At 45.1% G+C, this 24,947-nt stretch overlaps 1 long non-coding RNA gene across 1 annotated transcript; it reads left to right on the top strand.

The window, feature by feature from the left end:
• Window positions 1-16,812: 16,812 nt before the first annotated feature.
• On the top strand, window positions 16,813-23,643 carry LOC310890003. Its single transcript, XR_014576962.1, has 4 exons — window positions 16,813-17,075; window positions 19,290-19,581; window positions 21,126-21,199; window positions 23,432-23,643. It is a non-coding gene; the product is annotated as an uncharacterized lncRNA (long non-coding RNA).
• Window positions 23,644-24,947: the final 1,304 nt, after the last annotated feature.

Raw genomic sequence — 24,947 nt, 5'->3', positions numbered from 1 at the left:
TGAGCAGTGTCTCTGGGACAGGGAGTATTGAAGCGACATCGTGTGCAGGCTGGTGTGCTTGTGCCTCCTGGGTCTGTGCTTCACTGGGATCTGAGGCTCCCTTGGGTCCAGAATCTTCACCTGATAGCCTGCAGGTAGGGTGACCCAGCTGATGTATGAATCTGAAAAACAAAATTTGGATGCTCGTCACTGTCGTTCTCAGCTTTAAAGAGCTGGCTGGTCTTTGCATAATTACCAAGCCCTTTATCAGAATAATTGGAAAACAGTATTTATATCCATGTGACCTTCTGGTGACCAAGTAACCAGAGCAAGAGCGTGCGGATGATTTGGTTTCAGGCGGAAAACAGTTGCCACAAATAGGGCTGCCCATGCTCGGGGAGCGCAGCGTTGTTTGAAGACCAAGGAAGGCCGAACAAGTTGATTTCAAAGATAACCTTATTCTGCATTCAAAGCAAACCTTTAGCTAATAATACTAAATGCCAACAAAAGAGACTGGTCAGTTACGGATACTAAACTATTAATTAGAGCTTTGTCGCAAACAACTCCCGACCTTTGGGCCAAGACAATAAGCAATCGGGGTTCCTTTGTTTCTGTGCTCTTGACTCCAGCAGTGTCAAATGTTGGATACAGGTGAGTTATGTTGTTCTCCCCCTTTGGGAAAGGTGATGCCCGGTAATTTGAGGATATTCAGCAACTTAGAAACTAATTAGTTTAAAATTAAATTTTCCACTCTGCCAGAGCAAGCACAATAAGACAGTTCTTAAGACACAAGAGGCCACTTTGGAAAGGAGCAAAGGGTGAACGGGCACATGGAAGAGCCTGCGTGCTTTTCAGGTGGACCCGGGAGGGCTAATTAGGTGGAACACAAAACCATCCTGACCCTGTGGTCCTCCTGATGTCCCTGGCCCCTTGAGTCCTCCCCATCCACCTCCTTGCCACAAGCTGGCCTCTGCTTGCCTATACGCAGTCTGGTCCCTTTTCACATCCCTCCCTTGTGCTGGGGCTCACCAAAAATATGCTCAGCAAACTAGAAGGATAAAAATAAAAATAAATAAATTAAAAAAAAAAAAACTCAGCTGCCCAACTGAAGACTGTTTAAAAATAATAATAAAAAAAAAAGAAATCAGATAAAATCAGTTAATGCAAAACTCAACAGTGGGATGTAACAGGCATGGTGGTTTTAGATGAAATCTTTTGACGGGTAGTGACCCAAATCCCATCTCTTCCCTGGTGTTGTGCCTCTTGCCTGCAAAGAACCTCTTTGGGCAGACCTCTTGGGACAGCTGAGAGTGGTGTTGTTCACCATGGGGTCAGGTCCATGTCTCCTCTTCTTGGCCAAACTCATGGTCACGGTGGGATGTGTCCCAACACACATGCCTGGACACAGTGCCTGCAATGAGGAAAGTGAAGTTGTTTCATGGGGTGTGCCTCACAGCAGCAAAACTTTGAAAGTATTTGCAAGACTGGGCTCCCGTTCAGTAAATCCTACCAAATAGGAAGCCTCTCTCAAGCATAGTCAGGTTGCAATTAATGTGCTTTCTTGCAGAAAGCAGTTCTTAACAAAAAAATAATAATAAAAAAAAAACTTCCGAATGCCTTCAAAATATTTTTTAAATACACAAAACCACAAAGCATTTCTGCAGCGCAAATTAATGGTGCTAAAAGCCATCCCTGCACCCCCAGGAGCCCCAGCGCCTGCTCCCAGCCAGCTGTGGTCCTCGTGCTTGTGGTTAGCACCGCTGAAAGCTGGAGAAACTGTAATTGCTCCGAAGCAAAGTAGCACTTCCCAAAGTACAGTATTTGTTTAATGGATCGTTAAACCAATATAAATAACACTGAAGCATGCATGGAAGCAACGAGGATTTAAACATAATTACACAGGGAAACTCGGAGCGTGACTGTCCGCTTGCTGGGGCTGTGGTGCAGCACGAGCAACGGGACCTGACCAGGCTCAGAAGGGGTTTGACCCTCCAGAGCTCTTCTTTGGGTTTCTGAATTTCCTTTCTGATCGAAGGGGAATATTGTGGGCAGTGTCTGACTTTTTTTCCCTGAAATAATTTCCTCTAACGATTCAGTCAAGATGAAATTTAAAAAAGCTCTCTCCCCTGCTGCTGTGGGAGCTACTGGTCGTGAAGGCATCACATCATGTGGGGCTGGGTTTGCCAGGTGTTTTGGTGTTGTCCTTGTGCGTCCACCATCCGGGAGCAGGGAGCAAGAAGCTGGCATCGAGCTGGTTTGGGCAAACCCTTCCTGGCAGCTGCACCGCTGCTACCTGGGGACAAGGTGCCCTGAGCTTACGGATATCCAGACAGCACCGAGAAAGGCAAAAATCCCCAGGAGGAGGTCACAGACCTCTTGGAGAGGTGAATACTTGTGGTAATGGTTGTGTCTCCTTGGTTACAGCTTAAGTATTGTTGGCTTAAATTATTCCGTGCTATTAAAGCAGGTGAGAGCTGGGAGGAGGCACCCAGGTGGGGTGCTGGTGGGGTTATTCGTCTCCACACTGCCCGTGTGAGGACGGTGCTGACTTGTGCAGGTGTGTGGGTCAGTAACAAATTTCAGGACTGCTTGGTCTGCAGCTGGTTTGGCTTCTGGGGAGGATGAGCTCAGCATCATAGCTGGGGAAAGCTGATGTGGTTGTCTTACAGCCCGGCTGTGTGCTGGCCTCCTCTGCTCGCTCTGAGCTTGTCTTTTAGTACCTTTGACTGCACGGGGAGGTAACTTACTGCTCCAAAAGTGCTGGTTATCAACCTGGTGCAGCCTCACTGGCTGGCCAATGGATGTTTTGCTGTTTTGTTCACTGCTATGCAAGTTAGCGTAAACAAATTCACCAATAACCCAAAACACTCTGCGAGAGAGCGTTGTTGCGCTCATTTCAGTACTCTGCAAGCAGCAGGATGGCACCTGGGGACCCTTAACTAAAGCCCAGCTCTACTCTGAACCATGAAGAACAGTGTCTTCAGTGTCCTCTTCTTCCCAACCATGAGTTTTACCTTGAAGTGCTGCCGAGGAAGGGCCCCCACAGCCCGGAGGTGTCTGTGGGTCCCCTTACTGCCTGGCCTTGCTCTGAGCCCGGGTGATGTTTCAGCACAGAGCCCTACAACGCTACAAGCGACACCAACTCGACTCCAGCCTATCGTGTCCCAACTGCCAAGCTCTCCTCCTCCTGTTTGGGCAGATAAATAAGCAGCTGGATCTTTTTGCTTCTTCTGCTGACCCTCCTTGCACTTCCTCAGCCTCCCCAGACCCAGCTCCAGAGCCCCAGGCTGTGATTTTTGGAGCCTCCAGCAGGCAGGCGATGCTAGCGGGGGCCGGGGGCTGTGACACCCCAGGGTGCGGGACTGTTCCCTGCCTGTCCCCGGGACGGGACAGGTGACAGCTCCCCCCCCCCCCGTGCAGGACCTGGAGAGGGCAGCAGAGAAAAGCGGAGCAGCCCTGGCTGCGAGTGCCTGGATGCAGCAGGAGCAGCTGTGTTTCCGCATCCAAACACACTTCTCTGTGAGGAGGGTAATTTAGAGCAATTACACCGATTATTATTGCTTTTCTAATTAGTGCTTTTCCTACAGAATTAGCTGAGTGTTTATTAGGAGCCGCTTGTTGCCAATAGCTTAACTGCTTCAGTACCAGTTTTTATCAAACATTAGAGGGGCTTAATTTTTTTTTTTTCTTTTTCCTGTGTGTAACTGGTTTTGTTATCTGGTTTCACATAAAAGCCCCGATTAAATATTCATTTTGCTTTGTTACATATGGCATGAAATTTTCATGAGCTGTGAGTTCTTCTTGAAATTTGGGGGGAGGAGAGGGCCGAAGTATCCGGCACTCCCTTAAGCACAGGCACGTGTGTGTTAGTGGTGGGGCTCCTTTGGGCACGAAAGGAGCGGAAAAAAGGAAAATGAAAAAAAAAAAAAAAAACAGGAAAATAAAACACAGCGTTTTCCCTTGGACCGTAGAGATCCAGGTTTAAACCCACAGCACAGAACAAAACTGCAAGGCAGGTGGAGTTTCGGTCCCTGCCCTCTGGTGTCTCCGTGCTGCAGCACAAGGCTGTGGCATTGAGGATGCTCCTGGGGAAGGAGGGGGCCAACTTTCACCCTCAGACCTTTTTTCCAGCTTCCTCGGTGTCCTTGAGCAAGATTTGTGGGCCAAAGCTCAAGCAATCCTTCCTGGGTACAGTCAGGGTGTAAACTTTTTTCTTGGGAAGGGGTTACCTTTATTGGTGCCTATGGAAAGTGTCAGGGACAGAGGAGCTCTGATCAGAGGACTGAAAAAAGAACGTGTTAGTGGTGGGGAAACATCTCAGGTCATTTGCTATGGGGTAAAGATTTAAAAAGCTTGCACGTACCTTTGACAGTGCACGAAATTTTGATTTAGCGGAGGCGGAATTTTTTTACCCTGCTTCACGAAGTGCAAAGGGTTTTCACCTGGAGTTGTCTGGCCTGAAGTGAGAGCCCAGCTCTGGGATTTGTGTTAAGGATAAGAGGTGGCAGGGCCAGCACTGATGTCCCCTCGCTCGTGTCCCTGGGACCTCCTGCAGTCCCAGCAGGCGGCTGATGCTGGTGGGGTGCAGAGTCCCCCCTCTTCCCCAGTTTCACCCAGAGTAGTGTTCATGGAGCAAGAGCGAAGAATTTCATACTGAAAACACAAGTTTCTAAAAAAAAAATAAAATTATACTGCATGACAAGGGAAGGAGAGAAAATGTGAAATTCTGATATGTACATACATATCAAAATATATTTTATTTTTAATTTCTAAGCCAGGAGATTTAAATTCCAACAGTAAGAATGATACTACATTTAAAGCAAAGGTGTTCCACAATGTCCTATAAAAAATTAACTATTTTCCCTGGAAATATAACTTCTTTAGACACCTTAGTAGTGGTTGTTGTTTTGTCAGGGTCAAAGTATATTTTTAAATTTTTTTATCAATTCTTTTTGTTCAGTTCTCAAGTAGCACCATAACTTTGATAGGAAATTGAGCACTTTTTTTTTTTTTTTTCCCCAGAAAAGAACAACAACCCTTCCCACGTGTTTTTATAATTTAAAATGGAAACAATATAAGGAAGAGTCTTATTTTAAGGTTTTTAGCCTTCCCCCTCTTTCAGAAAGATGATGGGATGGGGGAACACGGTGAGCCAGAGGAGAGCAGTCACTTTGTTCCTCCTCCTACCCTCAAAACTAAAGAAAACAATCCAGTTTTCAAAAAGATGGTAGCAAAAATAGTTCTGAGGACTTTCTTCTGTCATATTTTGGGTTGTGCTACAAGGACAGAGGCATTCCCCTGCTCCAGCTTCCTGGTAACAGGACCTAAATTATTATCTATAGTGAAAAAGTTCCCAGCTGACAGCATTTCTGCCAATTTTGGGTGGCACAGCTGCACCTGGCTGCCTGGTGTGAACTGAGAGCTGCCTCCAGCAAGGGGATGCCTTTGTGCCTATTTTAGGGTAAAATAGGCTCCAAGTGCTTGCCTGGCCCAGGCAGGCAAACCGAGCATCCCGTGTGCTTGTGGATGTTCGCGTTTGTACAGCCCTGATCTGCTTTGGTTCGGTTTTAGAGCATTTTTCTCCGCAACAGCAGGGCTTGCACAATAACTGCATCACAAAACATTGACCAGAACACCAAATCCTTCAAATTATCTCATACTTATGGGTTTCCAAAAGCAAGCTTTAGAATAAATTCCTGGGGATAAGTAGGATGGGAAATACACAGGCTAATATGTGCGTGCACACTGCGAGCGACGCTGTTGCAACTGCTCAGACCGAGAAAGGTGGGAAGATAAATGAAATTCATAGTCAATAGATCACTTCTTATCCCCCTCTTGGGGCAAGGGGTTCAGGTTTTGTTTGGTTTGGATTTTTTTTTGCCTATAAGCAGCAGTGACTTCTCTGCAGCTATCCCTGGATGTGGGAGCAAGAGTGGGGGAATCTGGGGAACGCCTGTGGGACCGTCCTGACCCTCCTGGTGTCTGTGGGCATGTCCCAGGTACCCAAAGTCCCATCTTTGGATAATGTCATGAACGCCAAGTCTTCGTTTCTTTTTGTTGGTAAGGTGAATGAACTGTTCCTCGCTGTTCTAAATAGGGAAACGAGCTTCACTGAAAGGAAACTGCGGAGTGTGTAAGAGGTGAACGGAGGTGGGAGGGGAGAGAAGACAGCGTTCCCATATCAAAAGGTCGATACGGGGGTGAACAAAACAGGTCACAAAATAGCATCAAATTAAGCAGAAATTTTGTCTAGGGGGAAAAAAAGTTTGCCAAAAATTGAGGCAATGCATCCTTATTACTCAACTCAAATGGGGTATTTTAATTTCAAAACAGTGTTTTGACTGTCCAAAATTAAGTTGAAAATGTGACGCCCTTGTCCCTATTTTTGTCTTGGGAAAAAAAGGTAATTTACGTAAAGAATTTGGGTCAAAATAAATGTTATTTTAATCTAAATAAATGTTTTCACCTTTAAGAGAAAAAATTAAAGAACTTCACCTGTGGGCTGGACAAACTCTTTTTCTCCAGAATTTTGCAGGAAAATAAAGGAGAATTGTTGAAGTCATGCCATGGGACAGTAACCGATGGAGCCTCTGCATCAGCAGCCCTGCAAAAGGTGCTTGGCTGCCCCAGTTTTCTCTGCTTGTTGCCTTAAATACGGCTTTCTCTGGGGTATGAGCACAGATACACCGTGTTCGGAGGTTTTGTCCAGGTATGGCATTTTTAGTTTTCCTTTATATAGCATGCATCCAATTTTAGCTTAATTCTTGATAAATTATCCTAAAGCTATCCTCATCCTTCCAAGGCCAATTCCATTAAAAGAGAAGTTTTTTCCGGATGTAATGCTCTCCAGGGCAATTCACGTGTTGGGTTTGTCTTGGGATTATGAGACAAACAGGAGCACTAGCAGAAGGGACAAGCATGGGAGCTGACTGGGATTTCTTGAAAGAAATGTTTTTTCATTGAAAAAGGTGATTCTTTTTTTTTTTTTTTCTAGTGTGGAAAAGCTAGATTCCCTTTTTTCTATTTCATTTCTGCTTCATCTAGATGCCCATTTTCTGCTTCATCTAAATATTATTTAGGTCTCATTTGGAGTTTTGTTTTGGAGAGGGAAAAACTTGGTTGGAAAATGCAAAAAACCACATGTGGATGAATTCTCTGTGAAAAGCTGACCCTCACCTTTTTTTTTTTTTTTTTTTTAAAGGTTTGCATTCAGATAGACGAGGAGCAATTAGAAAAGCAGTTCTAGGCACTTCACCGTGCCAGTGGTTTCAGTTCCCCACCACTGTTGCAAAAGGGGGAACCTCACTCTGCTTCTCCACAGTCCAGGTTCTGAATCGTGCACCTTTCCCATTGCCTTTCAAACCTCTGAAGTCCTTTAAGTCTTCTCTTACCGCTAAGACTGTTGCATGGGGACGAGTGGGGACAGAAAAGGTTATGCTCAGCTGGGGGAAGGCAAACATCCCATGGCTCCATTTTATCAAATAAATAAATAATCTTCCATTAATTAAACAAAGTGATCAACCTGAAATAATGTTTTTTCTTCTTGCTCTCCCTTCCAGTTCTGAAATATTTGGCCATACAGCAGCTGGACAGAGACAATATTATTCACCCAAATTTTCTAAAATTCAAGGAAAGGCTAATGGTTTACACCAAAATCTGAAAAACATGGCTCTGGGGCCATTTTTGGACCTGGGCAAGGGGGGGAACCCATGGGGTGGGAAAGGGCAGTGCTGGCTAACCAAGGCTGTGCTGCATTTGGGAAATGGACATGGGGAAAGTGGCTTTTTGGCCAAGCTGGGGTGGAGATTGCTGATTTCCCAGCCATGAATCAGCTCATGGTGGTGAAATAATATCTCACAAATAGTGCACTGCATGCAGGAGTCCAAACATCCTGGGCTCACCTGGGCTTGGGATTAATTAATTACAAATCCAGGTCACCCCATTGTTGAGCTGGCACTGATAAGGGCTGTCTGCTGCATCTCCTTCTCTCATTCCCACCCCCACCCCCCCAGACAACTTTCCTATATGAAAATTATTGCTGGAAGGAACCGAGCCGTGACACCTTCCCCCAGGGATGCTGGGTGTGAGGAGCACCTTGTCTTCCAAAATACCCTACTTTCTGAAGCTGGAGAGTAACCAGGGCTGGTGCAGGATCCCTAAAAAGCAGCGCAGAGCACCCTTTAACCATCCATCCCCACCAGACCAGCGAGGTGAGGGCACAGGGCCCCATCCTCGGGTGTGAAAATCAGCCTGGGTCCCTGCTGGGTTTGGGCTTGGGGATGGAGATCCAGCCAAGTTTCCTTGCTCGTGTCTCGATGGCATGGAAACCGAAACGCCCCAGCAGGTTCAGAGCAGGCTCCTCCACCTAAAGGATGAAAAGAAGGGGGAAAAAAAAAGAGAAAGAGCCACTGTCATTGAATAATTGATGAGTTTCAGACCAATCAATGCGACAGCAGAGCAGGGCTAATTAAAGGTTTCTAAGGAATCCCTGTAGTAATTTACTTGAATGTAAGAAGTTCATTCCCTCTCTCACTTTTTTTCCCCTCCCTGTTCTCAGGAATTCCAGTTTTAGGCTTCGGCGGTCTCTAACCACCGCTCACTTTTCCCCTCCAGGGGGGTGTTTGCTATGGAAATATGCAATTAATATTGCAGTGATCATAATTGCTAATTATTAAAACAATGCTACCCCCTTTTTCATGGCCTACTTTCTTGCTCAAAATCATTTAAATAACAGGGAGAAAGGAAAAAAAAAAAAAAAAAGAAAAAAAAAGGAAAGGAGCAGAGACGAGAGCTCAGTAGCCCAGGACTGAGCTGAGTTTGGCTGCAGCTTTCCCATTGCATCCACCAAACACTCAGGGCAAGGTGCTGGCGCTGGTGGGAACCCCTTGCTGTAGCTTGTGCCATGTCAAAAAAATGTCCTGTGATGCTGGAGAGACCCCAAGTAATTTAGCAAGCAGGGTATCTGGATGATCTGCCCGTGTCTGCGAAGCAACCACAGTGGCATCCCGGTGCTGGCTGCTGCCATGAATTATTAATAGTTGGTGATGAGGAATGAGCTGCCCGGGGTGTGGGCTGTCAAGGGGAATGTGAATCACGCAGGGAGAGGTGCTTAGCACCCAGGCAGGATTTGCCACCCCACCGATGGAATATGGGGCTTTGGGTAGCCCCGCTGCTGGGGTGCTGGGGTGGTGGAGAAGAGCAGGGCCAGCTCGTGGGGCTTCCTGCAGGAGTGAAAGCCCCATGGCCGTACTGTGGTGGGCAGGAGCTGGGGTGTCCTGGGGAGAGAAGCTACGGGGCTGGCTCTGCTTGCTCCCTGTGCTTTGCATCCCAACTCCTCCCTGATCCGTGGCCTGACTGAGGTCACGGGAGACCTGGCTGAGCCTGGAATGGGTCAGATGGGTTGACGCACGTAGTGTCACACAGGGGTAGGTGGATGTGGCATGAGTGAGAGGCCGTGGTAAGAACTTCTGGTGCAAGGAGTCTCAAGGGGCTCCTCGGAGTATCTCCTCCGTGCCTTGGTACCTGCTGCAGTCACTAAGACAGGGGACTTAAATAATAGTTTGCACCTCAAAATAGCACCATCAAGACATGAAGAGCGCTGGCATGGTTTTGCTGCCCACACAGACATGGATGAAAAGCTTTCTCCAGGGCACGGGTGGTGTGTTGCCCATACCTGCACTGAGCATCAGATTGCAGGAATCCAGAGGGGATCTGCTGAGGGTTTCTGGTAGCAATATGTGCAGAAACAAGGCTAAAAAAGTCCCCGTGTGTGCTGAGGATAACAAAGCAGACACTTTTTCCTGCACATAAATGAAAGCAAAAATCGGAAGGGTTATAATAAAACATGAAAGGCTTATGTGTAAGCTAGGAAGCCAGGCTTTGAATGGGTTCCTGATGGTCTCAGGTGGCTGGAGGTGTAGCTATAATACAGCAAGCAATTAGAAACAGGTTTTCTATTAGCTGGCTTACTTTGCTGGCTGCTCTGATGGAGCTGACCTTTCCCTGCAGGCCCACCCTGGAACAGGTGACAGGTTGGAGACTGCCTGGCCCTCACCCTTCCGCATTAAGCACAGGTTTTGGTCCTGCATATTTTACCTTTTTCTGCCAGAGGGGAGAGATTTGGTGTCTGCAGAGCTAGTGGTGTGGTGGCAGAGTCCCAGCAGTGCAAACTGCAGTGGGGAAGGCAGGAGGGATGGACTGGTCTCCCCTTTGCTCCAGCAAGAACAAAAACTTCTCAGTAAAAACACTTCTTTTCTTTCTCTCATTACAGTGGATGTCTCATCCTTAAAATCCCCTATTTATTCTGTAACACTCTCAAAGGTGTGTTACAGATATTCCCAGCACCAATGGGCTGATTTCCCTGGAATTGCTCCTATTTATCCTGGAACTGGGTGGAGGACTCTGATAAGAGACAGAAATTTTCCTGATTTGCTGAGATTTCATTTTCAAAGGGCTTGAACTAAGTGGTCTTTTCCTGCAGCTCCCGAAGCTGCCTGAAACTCAGCTATCTTGCTCCAAACCCACCACTGATCCCACTGGGATTTGGACCAGTAATGGGAAGAGAATCTCTTGGCTGCTTTTCCCGGGTGTGCTCTGCTTCCCACCACCACCCGTCCTGCTGGGGCACTTGTGGTGAAGAGGAGGAGCGATGAGGCGAGGGGCTGACTTCGGAGAGGGAGGGCAGAGGGGGAAGAGGAGCTGCTGCTGGCTCCAGCATGAAGTGGAAAACTGGTTTTGGGCTGGGCATGGCAGCAGTGGCAAAGCTGCCCCTGCTACAGCTCCAGCTGTCTGTGTTGGTGCCTAGTTTTTCCACACCCAAAGCTGTGCCTTTTTGGGTCAAATAAATACAAACTATGGGTGCAGAACCATTTGCCAGGAGTCACTCAAGACAGCTGAGAAGCCAAGAGGGTAACAGACTCTGTTTTAAACCTTTTTTTTTTAACCCAGTGCTAGTCAAAGCTTTGACCAACACATCTTCCAAATCTGTTCTCACTTGGCATCTTCCCCATCTCCACCACACTGATGTTCCTCCTGGGCACAAGACGATACCCCAGCTGCCTCTCCCCTCTCCTGCAGCTTGGAGGAAGCCCCATGGTGAATTATTTCAAATATTTCCTGTAATTGGTGCTTGAAGACTTGAGCAGTGCTCCATAACACTTTCTGGAGTGTTAAGGAGAACCACACCATGGTCCTGGTGATGTCTGGCTTGCTTTTTACTCAAGGCAAAGCTTCAAACCTGGAACTTGTAGGTGAGGAGTTCAGACCTGCCCCTGACTTCTGCAGGTCCTGGGAACCTTTGCTGTTTTCAGGGGAAAATCAAGACATGGATGAGGCTGTCCCCATGTCAGCCGGGGCCAGCGGGCTGACAGGACCACGCGTGCCGGGAACCAGCTCTGCTCTTGGCGAGCGGCAGATGGTGGAGCAAACCAGACTGTTAATCCAGCCAAATTGTGGCAACAGATGTTTGAAGATGCTTGTGTTCACATTCAAACTGTTCGCCCTCTTGGATGAACCAGGCGGGAGGGGGGTGTTTGTTAAATAAAAGGTGGGGGGAAGGAAAACAAAACAAAAAGGCAGTGGTGCCCAGGTGCTGGGAGGCTTTTCCCCGCCAGTAATTAAAGTCTGGTTTTCCTGTCTTTAGGTGTAAAGGAAGAGGTTGACCTTACACGATAAAAGGCAGAGCTTTCCCTGCTCTCCTCCTCGCAGCCTCCTGGGATGGATGGAGCATCCTCGAAGGCGAGGAACTGGTTAAAAGCGCAGCTCCTGTGTAGCAGCAGGATCCGAGCTGGGCGAGCGGTGAAAGATTGGTGGGCTGTAATGATGCGCGGGCCGTATGGAAATGCCCGGCAGCCCGCGGCCACGGCGGGTGCAGACGGGGGACGCGGCACCGGGAGGCAGGGGGAGCGTTATTGATGCGCTCGCCTCGGGGAGGGAAGCGGATAATGGATGTGGGATGCTGGCCGTGCTTTGTCATCAAACGAGGGGCCTGAAAGATGGTGCGCGGGAATATTATCCGTCATTCCTTGATCAAGATGTAATGCTCTCAGGGTCCCTCTCTTTTTCTCTTTCTCCCCCACCGCACCGGCGAACATTTTTATTTCTCACTCTTTGACCTTTCCGCTCTGGCGTTCGGGATGCTCGGATCCCTTCCCCTTGCAACCAGGAACGTGTCTTCCCTGTCCTCCTCCCTCCCAGCTCCCAAGACCCAAGGTGCGGGTGTGAACTTGAGAAAAATCACCTTTCCCGATCTGCGTGGCCTCATCTAGGAAGGGCCTCTTGCTTTTATTTCCCCCCACCATGCTGCTAACAGATGATGTGTATGCACACACGTACTTAAGTTTTATTTCTACGGTACTATAGGTAAGAATAGTGCTTCATAGGCAAATAAAAAGGTCAGTTCCTGCTTTGAGAATGTCATAACACAGCAAGGGATGGCAAATAAGGGGTTTTATTACATCTCACCTGTATTTAGGCAAATCAAACAATTGCATTTTTTACAGCCCTGTGTAATGGCCTGATGCAACCAAATGAGACCTCTCTCCCGGGGAGTTTAAGCAGCATATTAGCTTTATCACTTGATGACCCATAAAATGGTTGTGCACCCCTTAGTGATTACCTGACTTACTCAGCACAGCTCTGCGGGGAGGATATTTAAACATTTTTTGCATTATCAATTTCATAATGTCATAGCTCCAGTCATCAGCCTTTCAAAGGCGGTGGCTTTGTTTTTTGCCATTGTACAGAGTAGTAACGAAGGAAGATGGGAATGGGAAAAGAAAACTGAGGTTTCTCTGTATCTTGGAGATGGACCTAGAATTTGAGGCCTCTTGTCTTCCACTCCATCTTTTTTTCTGACGATGTTTCACTGCATGAGAAGCTCCTTTACTAGCTGTGAACTTGATGACAGTGGATGTGGTAAATGGAAAAATCTTCCCTCCCACGGGAACCGGCAGAGCATCAGTGCCTGTTGCAAAGCGGTGTGAAAGATGCAGAGAAAACTGGGGAGAGTAAATCCTGCGCATCATCTCTTCAGGCTGCACGTGGTGGGAGAGCCCCTGGGCTGGGCTGGTGGGCCATGGAGCTCTTTATCCACTGTCGTACTTTGCAACTGACTTTTGTGCATTTATCGTCACCTCTTGACAAGTTAACTGTAAGGACAAGGTGCTGCACCACCCTCATTGGCCTTGGTGGCTTGAGTGGGGTTTGTCAGCAGAAATGCTGGGTTAGGGACTGTCACTGGGTGCAGGCTGTGTGCAACTGGAGTGGATGCTGGGCAAACCATCACTCAGCACCACACTAATCCATAAATGAGAAAATTGTAATTGGAGAAACTTGAAATTTTGAAATGAAAGTAGGGAAAAATTCTGTCCTGACAACTGTTTCATTGGGGAAAAGGGATTTGGAAAATATAGTAATAAAGAATGTCTTAAGAAGAAATGAAAATATTCAGAAAATTATTAAAATGAGATACTTCAGTATTCTAAAACTTTTCAATTTCTTTATAAAAAAAAAAAAAAATCCAACAACAAAGAACTTGATGCAATCGATACAGGTATGGGAAACATTTTGGTATTTTTATAAGTGCATTGCTCCTGACAAATATCCTGCGCCCCACCTTTATTCGGTATGTTTCTAAAAGCTTTGTTCTGCTCTAGTTCATTTCTGTGTATCTACTTAAGTTGGTTCAGATAGGCTGTCTGTAGTGAAATGAATGTAGTGCCCAAATATATATATAAATATATTTTTTTTTTGTATGTGGTCACCTGGAACAAATCTGTGTAATAAGAATCCAGTGTGGCTGTGTGGTAATTCTTTGAAGGCAACGTATATTATAGTTTTACTGGGGAAAAATATTATTATTTTCTTTCTTTCTTTCTTATGTGGCTTGTGGGATGTATCTCAACAGGACGTTGTTTGCTCTGGCATGATCTTCCAAACAATCCCCCTATTATGTTGCCCAGGAGTCTCCCAGTTTTTCTGGTCACCAAACTCGTGTAGGCACTGACTGACTACTGACCGCAGGGCCTGGAGTTGAATTCAGGTGAAAGCCCAGGTATTCGCTCACATCTGAGATGTCTCAATGTGCCCATGACCTCCAGCTGCTGTGCAAAAAATGTCTTCTGTAGGTCATTTCTTCAATCTGGCTTGCTGTTGGAGATGTTTCGGATGTGCTAAGGCATCTAGCACTGGAGACCTTTGTTTAGACGCTTTGCTAGTTTGGCCAAGAGAAGTTGTACATGGCAGGACACCTTGAGACCCACTGAGGCTCCACCCAGCCAACCTGCATCACTATGGGGTAGGTGAGATGTCCCTGCATTAGGGCCATCTGCAGCTCCTGCATCACGTTGCCAGTGGGCCCAAACGCCACCAAGCCTGAATTTGGGTCCAAAATCACGCTGCCTTTGGGCTGTGAAGGAAGCAAGCAAGGGCTCTGAAGCTGATTTCTCAGCATAACATCTCCATCTGCTTGTGGTTTCAGAAGCATCAAATGCCAGGTATGAAGGGTGATCTTTTAATCTTTGTGGAAAATTTTTTGGGGGATAGGGTGAGCTATCTTTTCTTAAGTAATTCTGAAACAGTGCAGACCTCCCTATTTTTTTCTGGTTCTCTTTCATAAATCACAGTGAAACTTCTGTCTCTGTGGGAATACAATAAGTAGGTATCACAAAGGGTTTGCATGGCACAGTGATAGATCATCTGTTCTGAAGTAGGCACACTGAGCATATCAGTAGTAAGATTTACTCCCAAGAGCAGCCCCCGGAGATAGATCTCAGGCCTTAGTTAAAGACCACTGTCTCTATTCATTATCTTGTCACTGGTTCCAGCACCGGTTTGATCTATAGATGGTTGTATAGGGAGCAGAGCTTAATAACTGGAGAAGGAGAGCGCTCTGGGGTTTTGCCACTAACTAGGTGGAGTCACCTTGGGCAAGTCACTTGCTCCTACATCACCAAAACTATGTATATGCTTGAAACTTGTTGATGTGGATGGGAGTTTGTGGGGTTTTTGAGGATATGGCCCCTTTGCTTGTATCATATTAGGGTCAGTGCAAACATCCATTTCAGCTCCTTGGGTTCAGTCTTCAGGAGCCGGAGGAGGTGGAAAGGCTGCAGGGTCTAACACAGGAGTTGTAAAAGAAAGTGTCACTTGGTTTCTGGAGCAGCATTGTGATGCTGCTGTCCCTTAGTACAGTGCACATCGGGGCAGCTGTCAGAAAGGGATTTGTAGGGAAAGACATTGGCAAATATGTTCTGGAGATCCTGTTTTACTTGGAGGTTTCCTGCAGGTAAGGAGGAAGGGAGAAGTTAGCTATTACTCCAATTTTTAATGAGTGCTTTTTCAAAACCCTCCCTAATGTGCAAGACAGTCACATTTGCAGTCCTAACTCAGTTTAACCCTATTGTTTTCATACCTGTAAAACTCATGGTAAACAAATAACCCATCTAGCCATCGTAAATTTTCCTTCCCTGAAGAAATTTCAAAGGGCTGAAGACTCTTATCTTTAAGTCACCAACTGGTAAATACTTGGATAACTAAAGGGTAAACTGAGGTAGATGGCATTTACCCATTTGTAGTTTGTTCACAAGAACACATTTTCTTTTAATCTGCACCAAGGACTGAAGCTTCCTTGCACCTTTTCATTTTCATTTTTTCATTTGCTACTTCACCAAAAGTGCCTATCACCATAGGAATTATTCACATCATTTTTCAGCTTGCTTTTGGATGCCAAGACAAACAGAAAGCCAGACGTCAGAGATAAATGTGTCATTTTAAGCAGTTTTTGTTAGTCTTTATAATACAACTTCACCCAAATGCTTCCTAAATCAGGACTCTGCTTTGGCTTTGACAATTCTTTGGTGATTTCTGAGACTTATAGCAAATAATACAGCTGGCTGGTGGGGGGTCTGCTGTGGGTGTTAGTTCATGGAAACAAATTCCTAAATATTCTGGGCTGTAAATCTTGAGCATAATGCCATGAGACTTGCATCAGTGAGTTCACTCCCAGCATACTGGTGTTTTAAGTTTTGACAATTCCTTTTAACCATCTATATTGATTGCAGGTTTGGGTATGTACAAAGGAACCTATTCAGGGGGAAATTTGAATTATATTGGAGTGGAAGGAAAGCCCCAGATCACTTCAACACACCGTGATATTTAATTTGTAATCCTGAGACAGTGTAACTTCCATTAAAGTGAAGTCACCCCACACACCTGTCTACTGACCTGGGTTCCTGCATGAACATTATGATGCTGAACAATGAGCAAGAACCCATAGTAAAACAAGCCCAAGGTATCAAGTCTCCTTAAGGCACTGCTTCCTTTTGGTTTTTTATTATTTTTTTTCCCCTGTAGTGGCTTTACCCACCTGTAATTGCAATAGAAAGAAGGAGCTAGGAGATATTTCTTTGCAGACGAGACAGTGGTTGTGTTATTATGGTGTATTATGTTACTTTCCATTAGACCAAAAACTTTTCATCTCTAACCCTAGGAGGTGACCTACAGTAAATACAGTGTCGTATTTAGCTTTTGTAAATAGCTTAGCTCTCATGAATGATTTATAGTGGGGTAAATATCACGTTCTCTCCACTTATTTACATCCGCACAGCATCACAGAAGACTTGTTGGTATTAAATATTAATTGTAAGCTTCAGTGAATCTATGCTTTTGTCAAGAGTGCACTGGGCCACACATCTTTTTTGCCCTCACACATTGAGAAACCGCATGATCTTCCGAAGAAAGAACTGGAAGTGCATTATCAGTGTTTTTACCAAACTGCCCCTCAGCTTGGTGGCTACGGCTTCCATCGCTTTAGCTCAGCTGGGAGGAGGGAGAGAAGCCTTAGACAAAGATGTACGTGCCTGACCCAACACTTTGACCTTAGTCTATGTATCTTTTGTGTCCTGGGGCAGGTCTCTGTGGAAGGATTTCAGAGATTTATGAAGGCCAGGACGGCTAAGTCTGGCTTCCTCTGTATCTTGGTCCAGTGACCTCCCTGAATGAGCCAAGAACTTGTCTGCCCAAAGTATATCTTCCAGGGAAGCAACCACGCTTTTGGCTGGAAGACGTCAATCAATGGGAATCCAACATTTCCCTTGGTACATCTCTATTACTTGATGCATGGTTAATTAATTTTAGAATTACCAATGACTTCTAATGCCATCTTATGATTTTCCTGGCTTTCATTTCCAACCCTGTTGTTGTGCTTTCCTTGGTAGATTTGCATGTCTTGCCTTGTATCCTGTGCTTTCCACATGGGAAGGGCAGGCTCTTGGTCTTGTGATGGAGGGTAATTCCACTCTCTTTTGATATACTAAATGCATGGAGCTCTTGCTCTCTGTCAGAGGTTTTCTACAGTCACAGATTGTTCATGGCACATTTTTGAATCTCTATCAGTTTTTGTGTCTTGTCTGTTTTAGGGCTGGGGGATGTTCTCAGTACTCCAGGATCAGTCTGCCATTGGTGCATGAAACACACACCTCTGAGGAGCTCAAGGTGGCTTTTTCAGTATTCCAGATTGACTGAGACTCAGTAGAATTTTTGGTTGCCGAAAGTTTTCTTATTTATATCATCCCACAGTTTTTCATAGAGAAATTGTTGAGAAACTACTCCAAAGTGACAACCAACACCAGACATGAATGGATCTCTGACAGAGAACATAAGCCGTGCTCATGGATATTAAGAATGTTTTCCCCCGAATTTCAGAATAACTTTCTCAGGCAATGAGCATGGATTTATTGACGATCCATAAGCTTTTTATAACCAAATAAATTTGTACCAATCTGTTATTTCAGACATGTAAATAGGGATGCATGGAGCTGTGAGCATCTGCGTTGTGATTGAGGCTTCTCACTGTCCTAATATTCATTGATTTCATGTTCACCTCTGTTGGTGCATCTCTGTTGTTTTCCCTCAAATCTCTCCTGAATTGTGTGAACATGGGAGGGTAAAAAATAAGCAAATGGCAATGAGGAGGTTATAGACCTGCTCTAAGTGGAGGACACAAGGACTTATGGCTTTGAAGTGTTTTTTAAAGAAAAAAATGAAATCATCCAGAATGCTTCATCTGAAAGACTACTGCACTTTTTTCTGCCTGTTGCTGGTTGGGGTCACTCTTTGTGCCCTGGCTGGTATTAGGAAGGTGGTTACTTAGGCATGGAGGTGAGCTACTATAATGGAGTTTAACAGCATTGATTTTACGTGGAAGACTCATTCTGCACTTAAAACCCTCCTTCCCTCATCAATACCTTATTTAAATGGTTAGTATATAATTTTTTAATGAGATGTTCCTTAATCCATCTAACCAAAGACTAAGAAGACTACAGCTGTGCAAGAGGGGGTAAAAAGCTACTGGTTTTGTCAACTGTCTGACTTTCTGATTCATTGACTTTGGTGGCCTTTATTTGGCATGTTTTCTGCCCCACCTGACCCCAACTCATTGAAATGATTGCAGAAATCAGAGCAGTTACTGGTACATACTGGAGTTTGTCAAGCAACTCTTAGCCTAGAGTAGCAACCTGGTAATTTTTAATCAATGCAAATCAAGTTTTGAAGCATTCATTATGTCCTAGACCAGGGGCAAATGCACAAGGCAACTAAACTACATTACAAAACACTTAAGCCCTTTAAAATTTCCTGACCTCTGAAATCTCTTACGACCTAGTTGCAGCTTCACAATGTCTAGCACTAATCTCTCCATTAAAGCCTTTTCACCTATTTCCTAAACTGCACACACTGTATGTATTTAGACAAAAGCAGCAGCTTTCAGAGCCATTAAAGGCTCAGGCCAAAAGTAAAGATGATTTTCTTATGGCTGAGGATGTCTAACAGCCCAGGGGGGTTGGACAATACCATGTTCTTCAGCTGACCCTTATTTAAGATGACCTGTGAGTGTCAGGATTATGATGCTAAGATTACTGTGGTATTTAAATATTATGTTATTAGTCAAATACTGGCATGTATAAACCTAAGTTTTTTATTTTTTTAGGGGATGAGGGGTGGTTTACTGTCAAGGCTCTGATTTTAGCTGTTAAATTCATCTCACAGTTGAGTCTTTACAAATGTACTCTTTTCCTCTTATGAACTGCTGTTTATGTTTATGGTGCCAAATTAAATCTTTCCTCTCAAGCTGGTGACCCTGACATGCTTCCTTTTCATTTACTAATCAGCAAATGACCTTTCCAATTAAACCAAGTGTGTTCCATTTATGGGAGGGTGCGCTTTATCTGTTTCTGAGTCTTTTCATTTGGATGGAGGAAGGACCTGAAATTTATGTTGTTCTTCTGTGTTTGTTTAATTCCTTAAAATCCCAGGTCCCAGGCAAAAGACAGTTAAGAAATCATGGTGACTTTGCTCTCCCAGGATTCATTTGCAGGAAGAGCCCAACTGCCAGCTGAGAAAAGGGTTTGCTTTGCTACAAAGAGTTGGGAATTAAAAACAAATTAAAGTTCTCTTCCAAACTCGCCCCGATACCTCAACCTTTTCAAAGGAAAAGCAAGCACTTTTATGGGGTCAGAAGAATCACTTCAATGAATGTGGTTTTTTCCACTGAATGGGCTGAACGGTTGGTCCAGCTTTCACCATCTCCGTCATCGCTATCTGAAGGTAGGTGGGACAATTTCCATCTTGGCAGAGAGGAATTAGTTGCTTCGTAAGATACTTTTACAAGAAAACACAATCCATTTGTTATACAAATCAATGAAATAACAAGCCCAAGGTCACACGGGGTCTGCTGTGTCTACATCACCTCCCTGGTGGAGAAGCGGAACCTCCCTGACCCCATGACACTTTTGGTAACTTCAGTGCAGCTCCTCCTTGTACAAAATCCAGCACAAGCACAGCTCCCGCTCTCCAGACCAGTTTGTTTATGTGGAGGCTGAGCAGGTCTGTATGCCATACATTTTGCAGTGCTTCAGAAAAGTGTCATTTTTGGCACCTTGTGAAACATTTTTGGCTACCTCCCTCTTGCTTGTGATTTTCACAGCAGTCCTAGGAGGTAGAAATGGAAGGGCACCTCATGGCTAAACACAATATTAGTTAGTGTAAACACCAATGGGATTTGTGATTTTTTTTTTTTCCCCTCTAGCTCTGACATCATCATCACTTGTGGTGACCCTGGATTAGGTGCTACGTCTGTAGGACCCTTGGGTTCCTCCTCTATAAAATAAGGAGGGTTGCAAAACCTCTCAAGGACCTACTGGTGTAAAATGCAAGACCAGACCAAGGTATTTCGGAGCAGTGGATGCAGGGGTCTCCTCCCCACAAAGCCCCTCTCCAGAAAGAACAGCTTCCCCGCGGGAAGCTGCTGGTGTTGCCTGCACAGCCTGAGGTTGTGTCATTCACCGTCCCCTAATCTCCTGCTTTTTATTGGAGTTTTTAGTTGTCATTCTTCACAGCGCTGTGGTCTCAGGATCCAGTTAAGCAAACCCTGCATTATCCCCACTACCTAACAGTGTGACATCTGTGAATGGCTTTCTAATTACTCAAATAAATCAGCATGATTGGAAATTCTTGAGATTTTATTGGGAAGGAAATTTATAGTAATTAAACCCAATTAATTTTGGATTTCTGTTAATCCAAAGTAGGTTTTGGAAGCTTTGAGTTAGACCTGCATTGTCTCCAGGAAGTGATGTGGGTGAAAGTATAAGAACTTGATTTTGGACAATATGATGATAATCGGAGAATTTCTCAAATGAGTTTGTTATGCATTTTGCATCAATTGCAGATTCTCTTTTCTGGCGTCTAAAAATATTGTTCAGGGCTTTTACTAAAGATTCAAACAGACTGAAAGGAATCTTTTTTAATCAAAATAAAGAACCCTTTTTAATTACTCAGACTCCTTCACAGTTGGAGGTAATAATTGTCTTACGTTCTTAAGTAGCACTGTTATTAGCCTGCCCTGGGGCTCTTCTATTTTCCAGAAGTTAGTATCACTCTCTGAGTGCCAGGATAGAGCGTGCAGCATCTTAAATATTTCTGTGTCTTCAGTGCTGGGAATGACGTGGATTGAACCTGACCTCTTCCTTCTGTGCTGCCATTCCCAAAATGACTGTACACAGCAACAGGAAGCAGCAAGCAGTGGTAAGCACCAGTTGTGGTAAAATGTCCCATTTTCCCCTGTAACGTGGCCTCACTCTGTTTTGTCCCAGAGCCCTTCCCGATGTCCATTCCACTCCTGCTGTGCTCGTGTATGGATGACCCACACTGACAAGTTTTATTCCAGGTAAGGCCTCACTGGAGCAGGTCTTGCAGAGGACAGCATTAAAGAGGTAAAAAAGCATTGTAGATTTTTACTCCCTGCTCTGCCTACATGTTTTTGCTCACAGAGTTACTATTTTATAGTACTGCATTGAAAACGCCAATGTGAGATTGTGGTTTTCTCTGCTAATATTTCCTGAGATCCCAAATGCCTGAGTGTAATTGATGCCATAGGTTGATTAATTGTCCTCTTGTATCACAACCAAAGTAGGTGCCTGCATTACGGAGTGTAGACACTACTAAATAATCTCTCCAGTCATTGAGGAAAGTCTGCTACAAGAAACAGCGGTGTGGATAGTCCAGAAATTAGCCCAGCATGCAAGAGTCAGGCAGGTTGTTTTAAACTTTCTTCAGGGTGAGCTGATCAGCCCATCTTGGCGTTACTCTGTGGGTCAAGGCTGCATGGAACCTTAGGGACAGGGACTTCAACTCGTGCCACCCCTGCCTGGGGGGTCAGTCAGTTTTCACCTGAAAAACTCACAGCAAGAATAAGTATGAAAGGCATGACTGAATGTCTAAGATCTTCGGAGTCAGGTGCATATGATATTTTAGCATGGGTTTCTCAAATCTTTTACATTTTCACTGAATATTTTTTTACGTTTACATGAACACTTTGCTCATCTATACCAAGTGTTGTAAACCCTTGGTATAGATGAGCAAAGCCCTTCCACTGTGGCAACTTCATATGGCCTGAAAAATACTGCATTTTTTAGCATCTCTGTCTGTTACCAAGGTGAGATTTGGGTGAAGACCAGAAGGCAAAGAGTTAAGCTGCTTTGACATCCAGGTACTTTCTGCTCAAGCAGCCCCGTATCAGAGGGCTGGATCTTTCCGAATGTGAGTTTAGACTCCTTTTGTGCTAATGCATTTATATTGTGATTGTGAAAAGCTTTTTTTAAAAGAGGAAGATAAATCTTACCCAAATCTGATAATCATTTTTAAAAATCTCGGCTCTGAGATTTACGATGTTTTTCCCCTCCCCCTGTAAGAAAACAAAACAAAACAAACCCACCAGCCACCCTACTGCATCAAAGACAGAAATAATGGCTTGTAAGTACTTAAAAGCTTATGGATAGGAAACTTAAAAAAACTGGTCGGATTCAAACCAAATCCTATCAGATTTTCTTGGTTCTCATAAACCTTTAATCAGCTCCCATGGGGCATTTTTGCTAACCATAAAACATGTGATTAGAAGACACACGAACTACTGGAATTATGACAGCGAGATGGGCTTTGACTTTAGTCCGACTTAAGGATGGGAATTTAAGAAGCTGTTGCAGCGATAGCAGTCGGTGGCTGCCACACAGCACTGCTCCTGTCATGAGCAGCCAAACCGGTGGTGGACCCTCACCGGGGTGTATCAGCCCTGCGAGAACCTGGGCATCTTCCTCCACGAAACCCCCTTGTATGCAGCATGGGATGCGCATTGCAGTGAGCTGGTCTCTGAAAGCCCACAGGTGTTGATTGGGTATGGGAAGGGGACAAAATCCAGAAGTATTTTTCCTAGAGGACCAGATGACCCTAACTGCAGAGGCGATGTGGCACTTTTCACCAGCCCTTTCCAGGAGAAGGTGTTTTGTGATCTGGGTGATGTGGGCAGGGTATGGCTGGGGCTGCTGGTAGCATCCCGTCCTGTCTGGGGCCTGCTGCTTGCTCTAATGCAAGCCTGTGAGTTTGGGTCAGCTGCTTTCCATCTCAGGTCTTTGCTGGTTTAAAACATCAGTTTTCTGGAGGAAGTATTCCCTCTTATGAGACAGGGATATGACATCGAGTGCAACTCAGTCAGGATCTCTGGGTGCTTTTGTCATATAAGTAATATCTGTTGTGGCACAGTTGCTGAGTCTGCTACAAGAAGAGATTCTGAACTGGGCTGGAAATGGCTCCTTGGTCCCTATATGGGAGAAAATAAATATTTTATAATCTTTGTGTAAAGGTCCCCACTATCAGCTGGATAGAAATACGCCGTAAGTTACATTGAAATTACTTGGGTGCTAGATGTGGTCTGTCATTTCTCTGTTAGACGTTACTGACAAATGTGTGATTAACACAAGATTTTGTATTTCTGTCATTGAAAAGATGTTTGATTTGGAAAAGGCAGTGGCTAGACAGGGATGAATGGGTCTTTACAGGACCCTGCAGGTTTGGCAGGGAGGTTCATGAGGTGGGGGACCATTTCAAAGCTCTTCACTCTTTTCAGCAACAAGTTGTGAAGTCTCCACAGCATGGCCACAATTGGAGCAGAAGCACTTTTGGATTGCAGTAGCCTGAAATCCCACAGGTATAACATAAAGCTGCCTGTTGAGCCAGCCTGTCTTGGAAGGGCCCCCATTGCTTTAGAAGGTGCTTTATTCTCTCCTGGGGGCTTGCATGTGCCTCGTTTGTCAGCTGGGGGAAACTCAGCCTTGGGGTCCCACCTCACGAGCTGGGATAGTGCCTTGTGGATGCTTGGGCATGGAAAATGGGCGCTCCTTGCAGGCGTCAAGGAGCCACGAATCTGGGAACATGCTCTTGTGCGTTGCTTGGTGCTCCTTGCTACTGGCCCACAGCGGGCAGACATCTGACTTGCACAGGAAAACGGGGCTTTATCCTGGGATCTGCTGCTCCAACACGAGCCTACCAGCCCAGAGACACTGAGCACGTCTCAGAAAGCCCTGGGTGACGTTGCAGCTACTGATATAGAAGTGGGGAACCAGCCTGAACTGTTCAGGCAAGGCAAATACTGGAAAAGTAGCTGCTGGCAGCTTTTTCCATGAAGGATGTTTTATTTTGTAATTCACTTTGCAGCTTCTGAAATTATCTAATTTCTTAGTATTTAGGGAACGTTGCATGTCCTGTCTTTTCAGCTGGGTGAATACCCAAGCCTGGTGTTTTAAAGAACAAACAGGTGTAGTACGTACACACCTGCATGTCCCATCGGGTAATTTCAGATTAGGGAAAACTGCTGATCTTTTAACTGATACTACTGCAATTTAAAAATTACATCCCAAAGCACACTGGTTCTTTGTACATGGGTATGATAAAATTCCCACTTAAATAAAAAGAGGTGACAGAATCTCTGCTAGAATCCACGTCTATTACCAAAAGCTAACTTAGCATAATCATTTTGGGAACCACACTAAGGTAACTTTAGATAATTCTGTATATATGGCACTATTTTACCCAGACACTGCACAAATAACTTAGATTGTGAAATCTTTTTTCCCAAATTTTGCAGGAACTTTCCCGAGTGTATCTGGGAGGATTATATAGGTTTATGTTACACAAGCTACTGAAATGCTCTTTACTATAAGATAAATTTGTGATTCCTGATGCTGTAATGTCTGCTGGAGGATTATTGCTTGTTAATGTGATTGGGCTGTATACTGGCTGGAGCAATATAGAAATGATAGAAGAACCTGAATGTATGAGTTACAAAATACGGAGTTACAATTATGAGCAAAATCCTGAAAAAAAATACCAAACTCTGCAGTTGTTTAGAGTGGAGGTAAAACTGGAAGCACAAGGTTCATATCCAGACCATCTGGCTCAAATTCTCCCCTGAGCTGGGTGTTTGTCCTTCAGAGTTTGGTCCGCCGGGGCAGAAGAATCGTTGTGGCCATGAGCTGGGTCTGGGGAACCAAAGTCTGGAGCTGCTGGGACATTCCCTTCCCGCGCTGGGAGTCAAAAGGGATACTGCAGTTCAAGGAAGAGCCCTCTGCAAAGTGCCACCCGTG

The sequence above is a fragment of the Anser anser genome (assembly GCF_964211835.1).
Source record: "Anser anser genome assembly, chromosome: Z".
Taxonomy (NCBI): Eukaryota; Metazoa; Chordata; class Aves; order Anseriformes; family Anatidae; genus Anser; species Anser anser.
This window is presented reverse-complemented; position numbering and strand designations above follow the sequence as displayed.